Consider the following 8320-nt stretch of genomic DNA (forward strand, 5'->3'; position numbering starts at 1 on the left):
AGTGTTCCGAGGCCATATCTGCATATGCTAGGCTCGTCAAGTTTAACCTGAGTATGCTGCGTGTGCAAAACTGGCTTGCACCCGTTGTAGATGGACGTAGAGCTTATCACACCCGATCATCACGTGGTGTCTGGGCACGACGAACTTTGGCAATGGTGCATACTCAGGGAGAACACTTTTATCTTGATAATTTAGTGAGAGATTATCTTATAATGCTACCATCAATCAAAGCAAGATAAGATGCATAAAAGATAAACATCACATGCAATCAATATAAGTGATATGATATGGCCATCATCATCTTGTGGCTGTGATCTCCATCTCCGAGGCACCGTCATGATCACCATCGTCACCGGTGCGACACCTTGATCTCCATCGTAGCATCGTTGTCGTCTCGCCAATCTTATGCTTCCACGACTATCGCTACCGCTTAGTGATAAAGTAAAGCATTACAGCGCGATTGCATTGCATACAATAAAGCGACAACCATATGGCTCCTGCCAGTTGCCGATAACTCGGTTACAAAAGATGATCATCTCATACAATAAAATTTAGCATCATGTCTTGACCATATCACATCACAACATGCCCTGCAAAAACAAGTTAGCCGTCCTCTACTTTGTTGTTGCAAGTTTTACGTGGCTGCTACGGGCTTAAGCAAGAACCAATCTTACCTACGCATCAAAACCACAACGATAGTTTGTCAAGTTGGTGCTGTTTTAACCTTCGCAAGGACCGGTCGTAGCCACACTCGGTTCAACTAAAGTTGGAGAAACTGTCACCCGCAAGCCACCTATGTGCAAAGCACGTCGGGAGAACCGGTCTCGCGTAAGCGTACCCGTAATGTTGGTCCGGGCCGCTTCGTCCAACAATACCGCCGAACCAAAGTATGACATGCTGGTAAGCAGTATGACTTATATCGCCCACAACTCACTTGTGTTCTACTCGTGCATATAACATCAACATATAAAACCTAGGCTCTGATACCACTGTTAGGGAACGTAGTAATTTGAAAATTTTCCTACGCACACACAAGATCATGGTGATGCATAGCAACAAGAGGGAAGAGTGTGATCTACGTACCCTTGTAGATCGACAACGGAAGCGTTTGGTTGATGTAGTCATACGTCTCCACGGCCCGACCGATCAAGTACCGAAACTACGGCACCTCCGAGTTCTAGCACACGTTCAGCTCGATGATGATCCCCGGACTCCGATCCAGCAAAGTGTCGGGGAAGAGTTCCGTCAGCACGACGGCGTGGTGACGATCTTGATGTACTACCGTCGCAGGGCTTCGCCTAAGCACCGCTACAATATTATCGAGGATTATGGTGGAAGGGGGCACCGCACACGGTTAAGAATACGATCACGTGGATCAACTTGTGTCTCTAGGGGTGCCCCTGCCTCTGTATATAAAGGTTCAAGAGGGGGAGGCCGGCCGGCCATCATAGGGCGCGCCAGGAGGAGTCCTACTCCCTCCGGGAGTAGGACTCCCCCCCCCAATCCTAGTTGGAATAGGATTCGCGAGGTGGGAACAGAGCGAGAGAGAAGGAGGGGGGCGCCGGCCCCCTCTCTCCTTGTCTTATTCGGACTAGGGGGGAGGGGCGCGCGGCCTAGCCCTGGCCGCCTCTCCTCTTCTTCCACTAAGGCCCATTAAGGCCCATGTACCTCCCGGGGGGTTCCGGTAACCTCCCGGTTTTCCGGTAAAATCCCGATTTCACCCGGAACACTTCCGATATCCAAATATAGGCTTCCAATATATCAATCTTTATGTCTCAACCATTTCGAGACTCCTCGTCATGTCCGTGATCACATCCGAGACTCCGAACAACCTTCGGTACATCAAAACGTATAAACTCATAATATAACTGTCATCGAAACCTTAAGCGTGCGGACCCTACGGGTTCGAGAACAATGTAGACATGACCGAGACATGTCTCCGGTCAATAACCAATAGCGGGACCTGGATGCCCATATTGGCTCCTACATATTCTACGAAGATCTTTATCGGTCAGCCCGCATAACAACATACGTTGTTCCCTTTGTCATCGGTATGTTACTTGCCCGAGATTCGATCGTCGGTATCCAATACCTAGTTCAATCCCGTTACCGGCAAGTCTCTTTACTCGTTCCGTAATACATCATCTCGCAACTAACTCATTAGTTGCATTGCTTGCAAGGCTTAAGTGATGTGCATTACTAAGAGGGCCCAGAGATACCTCTCCGACGATCGGAGTAACAAATCCTAATCTCGAAATACGTCAACCCAACATGTACCTTTGGAGACACCTGTAGAGCACCTTTATAATCACCCAGTTACGTTGTGACATTTGGTAGCACACAAAGTGTTCCTCCGGCACATGGTAGTTACATAATCTCATAGTCATAGGAACATGTATAAGTCATGAAGAAAGCAATAGCAACATACTAAACGATCGGGTGCTAAGCTAATGGAATGGGTCATGTCAATCAGATCATTCAACTAATGATGTGATCCCGTTAATCAAATGACAACTCTTTGTCCATGGTTATGAAACATAACCATCTTTGATTAACGAGCTAGTCAAGTAGAGGCATACTAGTGACACTCTGTTTGTCTATGTATTCACACATGTATTATGTTTCCGGTTAGTACAATTCTAGCATGAATAATAAACTTTTATCATGATATAAGGAAATAAATAATAACTTTATTATTGCCTCTAGGGCATATTTCCTTCAGATGGTAACAGGAGACAAGGGACACGATGTTTTTACCCAGGTTCGGGCCCTCTCGATGGAGGTAAAACCCTACTCCTGCTTGATTAATATTGATGAGATGGGTAGTACAAGATTTGATCTACCACGAGATCAGAGAGGCTAAATCCTAGAAGCTAGCCTTTGCTATGATTGTTGTTATCATCCTACGGACTAAATCCTCCGGTTTATATAGATCGGAGGGGGCTAGGGTTACACAGATTCGTTACAAGGAAGGAGATCTACATATCTGTATTGCCAAGCTTGCCTTCCACGCCAAGGAGAGTCCCATCCAGACACGGGACAATGTCTTCAATCTTGTATCTTCATAGTCCAATAGTCCGGCCAAAGGTTATAGTCCAGCTGTCCGGATACCGCCTAATCAAGGACTCCCTCACCACACAAGACTTCAACATCTCTAACAATTCCCATCAGTGAAATAGTATCTCTATTGGCAAGTTTAATTGTGACATCAATATCTTCTAACTCAGTAGGTGCAATATCATGCTTAATTTCTTTGTATAAGTCAATAGGTATTGCACTAGCACTAGCACCCATATCACATAAGCCATGATAACAATGATCTCCTATTTTAACAGAAATAACAGGCATGCCTACCATAGGTCTATGTTTATCTTTAGCACAAGGTTAATTCTAGCAGTTTCATCTCGGAAATGAATAACATGCCCATCAATATTATCAGACAAGAGATCTTTAATAATAGCAACATTAGGTTCAACTTTAATATGCTCAGGAGGTGTATAAGTTCTAATTTTGCTTTGATGAACCACAGTTGAAGCTTTAGCATGATCCTTTATTCTAACAGGGAAGGGTGGTTTCTCAACATAAGTAGTAGGAACAATAGGATCATTATAAGTGATAGTCTTTTCTTCAACTTTAATAGGTGCAACTACTTTTACTTCTATGGGAGGATGATATTTAAACCACTTCTCCTTGGGGAGATCAACATAAGTAGCAAAAGATTCACAGAAAGAAGCTACCATCTCAGAGTCAAGTCCATATTTAGTGCTAAACTTACGGAAAACATCGGTATCCATAAAAGATTTAACACAATCAAACTTAGGTGTCATACCTGACTCCTTACCTTCGTCGAGATCCCAATCTTTAGAGTTGCATTTAATTCTATCCAATAAACCCCATTCGAATTCAATAGCCTTCATCATAAAAGAGCCAGCACAAGAAGTATCAAGCATGGTGCGATTGTTATCAGAAAGCCGAGCATAAAAACTTTGAATAATTATTTCTCTTGGGAGCTCATGATTGGGGCATGAATATAACATTGATTTAAGCCTCCCCCAAGCTTGAGCGATGCTTTCTCCTTTGCGAGGCCAAAAATTATATATATAATTGCGATCAAGATGAACAAGATGCATAGGATAAAATTTCTAATGAAATTCCAGTTTCAATCGTTTGTAGTTCCATGACCCCGTATCATCACATAGCCTATACCATGTCGATGCATCTCCCTTCAAAGATAGAGGGAAGACCTTCCTCTTAATAACATCATCGAGTATACCTGCAAGCTTAAATAATCCACAAACTTCATCCACATATATTAGGTGCTCATCAGGATGCTTTGTTCCATCTCCTGCAAAGGGATTAGCTAGCAATTTTTCTAACATACCCGAAGGAATCTCAAAGTAGATATTTTCATTTTCATTTTTAGTAGGTTCAGTAGGTTGAGGAGCAACTCTTTGCTCTACTGGTTGGGGCGAAGATACCCCGAACAAGCCCCTCAGAGGATTACTTTCCATAGTAACAAGTCATAGTAAATTTCAGCACACTATATAAATTTTTCCTTACCAAATTCCACCTACCAAATACACTTCACTCCCCGGCAACGGTGCCAGAAAAGAGTCTTGATGACCCACAAGTATAGGGGATCTATCGTAGTCCTTTCGATAAGTAAGAGTGTCGAACCCAACGAGGAGCAGAAGGAAATGATAAGCGGTTTTCAGCAAGGTATTCTCTGCAAGCACTGAAATAATAGGTAATAGATAGTTTTGTGATAGGATAATTTGTAACGAACAACAAGTAACAAAAGTAAACAAAGTGCAGCAAGGTGGCCCAATCCTTTTTGTAGCAAAGGACAAGCCTGGACAAACTCTTATATATAGAAAAGTGCTCCCGAGGAAACATGGGAATTATCGTCAAGCTAGTTTTCATCACGTTCATATGATTTGCGTTCGGTACTTTGATAATTTGATATGTGGGTGGACCGGTGCTTGGGTGCTGTTCTTACTTGAACAAGCATCCCACTTATGATTAACCTCTATTGCAAGCATCCGCAACTACAACAAAAGTATTAAGGTAAACCTAACCATAGCATGAAACATATGGATCCAAATCAGCCCCTTACGAAGCAACACATAAACTAGGGTTTAAGCTTCTGTCACTCTAGCAACCCATCATCTACTTATTACTTCCCCATGCCTTCCTCTAGGCCCACATAGTGGTGAAGTGTCATGTAGTCGACATTCACATAACACCACTAGAGGAGAGACAACATACATCTCATCAAAATATCGAACGAATACCAAATTCACATGACTACTAATAGCAAGACTTGTCCCATGTCCTCAGAAACAAACGTAACTACTCACAAATCATATTCATGTTCATAATCAGAGGGGTATTAATATGCATAAAGGATCTGAACATATGATCTTCCACCAAATAAACCAACTAGCATCAACTACAAGGAGTAATCAACACTACTAGCAACCTACAAGCCCCAATCCCGGACTTGGAGACACGAATTGGATACAAGAGATGAACTAGGGTTTTGAGAGGAGATGGTGCTGGTGAAGATGTTGATGGAGATTGCCCTCTCCCGATGAGAGGAGCGTTGGTGATGACGATGGCGATGATTTCCCCCTTCCGGAGGGAAGTGTCCCCGGCAGAACAGGTCTGCCGGAGCCCTAGATTGGTTCTGCCAAGGTTCCGCCTCGTGGCGGCGGTGTCTCATCCCGAAAGGTTGCCTATGATTTTTCTTCGGATGAAAGACTTCATATAGCAGAAGATGGCCACTGGTGAGCCAACAGGGGGCCCATGAGGCAGGGGCGCGCCTAGCGGGTAGGGCGCGCCCCCACCCTCGTGGACAGGTGGTGGCCCCTCGACGTATTTCTTCTGCTCAGTATTTTTTTATTATTCCCAAAAATAACTTTCGTGGAGTTTCAGAACTTTTGGAGTTGTGCAGAATAGGTCTCCAATATTTGCTCCTTTTCCAGCCCAGAATTCCAGCTGCCCGCATTCTCCCTCCTTATGTAAACCTTGTAAAATGAGAGAGAATAGGCATAAGTATTGTGACATAACATGTAATAACATCCCATAATGCAATAAATATCGATATAAAAGCATGATGCAAAATGGACGTATCAAATACTTTCCTGCTGATGGTATGGATGAGGTGACTCATGTCCCTCGATCCAAAAGGCTAGAATCCTATCACAGTATACTTCTAAAAGGCCCGAACTTCAAAATGTTTGGGATAGTCATGTGATAATCTTGGAACTATTTTTTCCAGAAACAAACAACGGCTAAAAGAGATGCGATATCTAAAGAAGTGTTTGCTTGCAAGTTCTAATGAAGCACTCAACTATGTGTAAGACTGAAATATATAGGATCCGGGAGAATACAAGTCATGTGCCGATGGTCAGAACTTAAAGAGAAAGAACAAATCCAAAAGGATGTAATGAGACTTACACGCCTAGGGAAGTTCGAGGCCTACGCAACTCTTCAAGTTGGATGCTTCTTCTAAGAGTAGGAGAAATATTAGAAGTAAATCTATAAGAACTAAAAAGGCAGAAAAAAAGAAGGCTGGAATGTCCAGTTCATGTATGAATGTCACAAGTTATAAGATGTTGGTAAAATAAAATGTAATTCTTGGGAAATGTGATTAAATTGTTAATCATTAATTCTTCGACATTGTGGTTAACAGTTTATCGCAAGGACATCAACTCGATTACATGTTGTTGCGAACCATTGCAAGAAACTACAATGGCCTAAATGACCAACAAATAATGATGTTAAAATATTTAATGGAAACTTTGTAAAAGTTACAGTATTCCCATCATTTTATTTCCTCTATACTTATCATAATTCATTTTAGATTTTTGTACACTCTACCACACTCATAGAAGTTGCAAGGAGGTTATTCATGAGAGAACAACAGTTGTTTGATGTTCTGAACAAAAGGCCATACTCCTATTGTGAATAAGAGGTATGCTATAAATATTGATGATAAAATTTATCATCCATAACACTGACGCTAAATGCCGCAAGACTAAAAGAATACCATACTGTATGGCACTGCATTCAGTCACATTGGGGAAACCAACATGGAGAAATTCCATGGTAATGGATTTTGAGGTCATCTGATTATGAATCATATGACACTTGCAACTTTCGTCTAATTCGTGAAGTGCACTAAAATGCCGTTCATGGGACATAAAAAAATGAGCAACAAAATAATTGGAAATATGCATGTTGATGTGTATAGTCCAATAGGTGTTGTTGCAAGTAGTGGATTTATTTATCTTCAAGGATGACTCAAGTAGATATTTATTTACTTATTGAGACATAAATATAGATCCTTTGAAATGTTTTTGGAAGGTCTTCAGGATGAAGTAGAACTTATTGTAACAAGATAATTATGTTTCTTCAATTAGATTGTGGAAAGGAATATTTGAGTTACAAATTTAGCGGATATATGATGAGTTGTGAAAAGTACTTTATAGCTTGCACCGCCCAGAGCATTGCTAAGAGTAGAGTATTTTGAGTAGATGTAATCAAACTATGTATGATACGGTGAGATCAAAGATGACATTAATTATTTCACCAATATAATTTTTAGTGTGATGCTTTAGTGACAGTGGCTTTTACAATGAAAAGAGCGCCATCAAATTTGTTGAAATAAGTACTACTTTGTAGGTCATCCCAAATGGTTGTGTATTCCTCTATCATTACGCCAAGGCAAAGTATTTTGCCATAGAGTGCATAAATTTTGAAGTTCACTGCAAAAGAGTGAGTGGGAGGATAGTGCAACTCGACAACATTGCAGAATCTTCATGATTAGGTCAAAGAAAAGAAACACCAGAAGTAATTCTATAATTTCCTACCGTGACTAATATGAAAGTATTTACATGAGATATAAAGACTTTAGTCAAACTTGCAGTTGAACTACATAGGTTGGGCAAATTCGTACAGACATTTGTGGTGTGCAGATGAAATATAGTTGAACAAACAATAACCTGTAATACACAAAGAAGTATTGATGGGCCCTAACTCCGAAAATTGCCTATATGCCAAAGTTATCTGAGATAGTATCCATTTACATAATTCAAGTTTAGAACATGATAAACCCTCTGGAAGACTTGGAGTCTGACGAAAAGTAATGGATCTATAAACTCACAAAGATAAAAAAATGTTTTATAAAGCTTGAATTGTTACTACTAGCTTATGACAAGATCAAGAATTTAACTATAACAAAATTGTCTCGTCATAGAAAAACTTAAAGTTAGTTCGGGTTAAACTAGAATGTTAAATATTTCAATTTTGAGAT

This window comes from Triticum aestivum, chromosome 6A, assembly GCF_018294505.1.
Source record: "Triticum aestivum cultivar Chinese Spring chromosome 6A, IWGSC CS RefSeq v2.1, whole genome shotgun sequence".
In the NCBI taxonomy this organism is placed as follows: Eukaryota; Viridiplantae; Streptophyta; class Magnoliopsida; order Poales; family Poaceae; genus Triticum; species Triticum aestivum.